At 37.4% G+C, this 3,461-nt stretch overlaps 1 non-coding gene across 1 annotated transcript; it reads left to right on the top strand.

The window, feature by feature from the left end:
- Positions 1–910: 910 nt before the first annotated feature.
- On the top strand, positions 911–1,016 carry LOC121231567 (small nucleolar RNA R71). Its single transcript, XR_005929625.1, has one exon. It is a non-coding gene; the product is annotated as a small nucleolar RNA R71 (small nucleolar RNA).
- The last annotated feature ends 2,445 nt before the right edge of the window (positions 1,017–3,461 follow it).

Raw genomic sequence — 3,461 nt, 5'->3', positions numbered from 1 at the left:
TGCATCTATGCAGTCTTTCTTCAACTTTTCTGGGTATGGAATTAGTGGTTTATATTTCTTCGGCATTGGATTGCATTGCTTTCGGGTTTTACCTCCTCTCCTTTGTTTCTATCAGCTTCTTGTTGTGGCTTCTTTTCCGATTCAGCTAACACTTTCCCACTCCTTAGTGTAACTGCTTTCACATGTGCTTTTGGATCAGGTTCGGAGTTACTAGGTAAATTTCCTGGTGCTCTTTCTGAAATCAACTTAAGCCAGCTGTCCAATTTGAGTTTCGAGCCCTTGGATCGATGCTTTTTGATTTTTGAGTGTCGTCTCGGTATTTTAAAAATGAGTCTCTGACACCAAGATGAATTTGGTTAACATCTCCTTAAGGTTCGGCTTTTTCCTCTACTGGTATAGTGGTTGCTGAAAGCCAGGAGGGGGTGGTGGTTTCTGATTTCCTTAGCCTCCCCATGAAAAATTTGGGTGATTCTTCCAACCTGCATTGTAAGTATTGCTATAAGGATTGCTTTGAGATCGAGGATTACTACCCATATAATTTAACTGCTCATTCTCCATGTTGTAGCCATGAGGTGGGTATTCTAAATTGCTCGATCCACCTCCATTTTCTTCGCACTGCATTACTGGGTGAACCTGTGAAGAACTAAGAAAACCATCAATTTTCTTATTCAAGAGTTCTACCTGATTAGAGAGCACAGTGATCGAATCGACATTATAAATGTCGTTTGTTTTCGTTGGCTTTGTCCTCATGACTTGCCACTGATAGTTATTCAGTGACATCTTCTCTATAAATTCATAGGCATATTCAAGTGTTTTATTATTGATGGTTCTGCCCATAGCTGCGTCCACCATTTGTCGAGTCGAAGGGTTCAGGCCATTATGAAAAGTTTGAACCTGTAGCCAGAGTGGTAACCCATGGTGAGGGCATCTTCGCAAAAGGTCCTTATATCTCTCCCATGCATCGTAGAGTGTCTCTAAATCCATCTGCATAAAATAAGAGATATCATTATGTAATTTAGCCGTTTTAGCCAGTGGAAAATATTTTAATAAAAATCGTTTGGTCATTTGTTCCCAAGTAGTGATTGACCCTCGTGGTAACGAGTTCAACCATTGTTTAGCCTTATTTCTTAACGAAAAGGTAAACAACCGAAGTTGAATGGCGTCATTAGAAAAGCCATTAATTTTGAAGGTATCACAAAATTCTAGGAAATTTTCCAAGTGAGCATTGGGATCCTCATCCTGCAAACCATCAAACAGAACAAACTATTGTATTATTTGAATTGTGTTAGGTTTCAGTTCAAAATTATAGCAGGTCTAGCTATACTTGACTGAGTTCCTATTAAATTAGGTTTAGCATAATCATACATAGTGCGCGGAGCAGGATTTTGATTAACAGTAATTGCAGAAGGTATTGGATTTTCTTGGTTTTTAGCCATTTCCTCAATTGGGGTTTGAATATCGTCCTCTTGCTTGTTCTCTGTGTATCTTAAGCTTCGCCTTATTTCTCTTTGGTTTCTGCGAACTGTGTGATCAATCTCACTGTCAAAAAGTAATGGTCCTAACGGGTTTCTTCTAGTCATAAACTATAAAAAACAACTGCCAGAAGAAAATAAATGAAGAATTAGAAAAGAAAATAAAAATTTAAATTGCAATAAAAATCGAGTGTTCCTAATATCTTAGTTCCTCGGCAACGGCATAAAAAAATTGATGCGTGATATTCGTGACAAGTTTTAAATATTTATAATGAATTATTCTTGAAACTAACTATTATCACGATGAAGGCAAGTGTACCTATCGAACAGTAGTATAATTTTAGCAAGACCGGATTGTCGAACCCAAAGGAACTAAAAGTACTAGTAATGATTGTCTTTTTATATCTAGCCTAAGAATAATGGGGTTTTTTTTAACTAACTAATTAACTAAACTAAGAAATCACAGATAATAGAATTGGGGAATTACTTTTTTGAAAAAATGATTGAATCAAGACAATACCTAAGGAAAAATCCACCTAGACTTCACTTGTTATTTGACTCTGAATCGGACGATTTATTCATTTGACTTGATCCATAGAAATCCCTAAGTTATATTATTATCTCTCTCGAGACTAACAACGTCTAACCCTAGGTTGAATAATTGAAATCTCTTTCTAATTAACTCCCTAGGGTTGCATTAACTCGATCTATGGATCCCCTTATTAGGTTTCACCCTAATCAAGAAAAATCTTGTCACTCTATCTCTAGGCGCGCAACCAAATCCGCTTAATTATGACGAATTTACTCTTAGACAGGGTCTATTCCTCCTCTGAATAAGTTCTTAACTTGAATCAATATCCTGGAATATCAAAACAAGAATTAAGAACACATAATTAAGAACAAGTCAAATATTTATCATACAATTCAGATAATACTAACAAGATCTGTCTTAGGTTTCATTCCCCTTAGGTGTTTAGGGGTTTAGTTCATAACTAAAAATGTAAAATCTCAGAAGAATAATGAATACAAAACACAAAGAAAAAACCCAAAACTCCTGAAGGGAAGTTGAGGGGAGATCTTCAGTCTTGATGATGAATCCAGCTTCTAAGATGGATCAAATGGCTTTCTTGAGTAGTTCCCTGCCTCATTCCCTGTGTGTCCTTTTTCCTCCTCCTCTAGGGTGTATTTATAGGCTTTGGAATGCCTAAGAACCTTCAAAATTGGCCTTTTCCGAATTGGACTAAAATTTGGCTCGGCAGGGACACGCCCGTGTGCGATTGCTTAAGGCCGTGGTCAAGCCTATTAAATAGGCACGGGCGTGTGGCCCATCCGTGTGAGTTGTGCTTCGATTCTACCAAATTGACACGGCCGTGTGGTATGCCCGTGTGAGGAGGTCCAGGTCGTCTTGATTTTGTATGTTGGCCCATTTTCTATGTTTTTGGCTGTTTCTCGTTCTTTCCACTCTCCTATGCTCACCTAAGTATAAAACATGAAATTTGAATTCACCAATTTTAAGGAAAAATCATCCTTGAAATGTACTAAGCATGGGATAAATATACATATGAACTACGGTTTATTATCCATCAATAGAATCTAGAGCTATACATAAAAGGGGAATAGAATAGGGGGTGAGCTACACGAGCTCAGTGTGAGACCAAATTGATTGACTACAGGATTGGAAATAGGAAGCAGTTCAGAAGTGTAACATACTTACAGAGCTATACAGACACAGTTGGTACGATCGAAACAGACGTACCAACAAATAGCAGCATTTAAAACAAACTAAAACCTCACTCAATTACACAATCATAAATACTATTCAGTCCAGTAACAAAACTTTCAATAGTCACTAGTTCCCGTTCAGTTAGTTAGATACAATCAGGGTTTAACAATTTCACGGTGTCATAAATGCTTTTCAGTCGAACCGTACAACAGACAGTTGCACTCACAAAACAATAGAGCTATTAAGCTCATCCAACCAATCACTCC

This window comes from Gossypium hirsutum, chromosome A06 (genome assembly GCF_007990345.1).
Source record: "Gossypium hirsutum isolate 1008001.06 chromosome A06, Gossypium_hirsutum_v2.1, whole genome shotgun sequence".
Taxonomy (NCBI): domain Eukaryota; kingdom Viridiplantae; phylum Streptophyta; class Magnoliopsida; order Malvales; family Malvaceae; genus Gossypium; species Gossypium hirsutum.
Note: the sequence above shows the minus strand (reverse complement) of the source record. Positions and strands in the feature narration are given on the sequence as shown.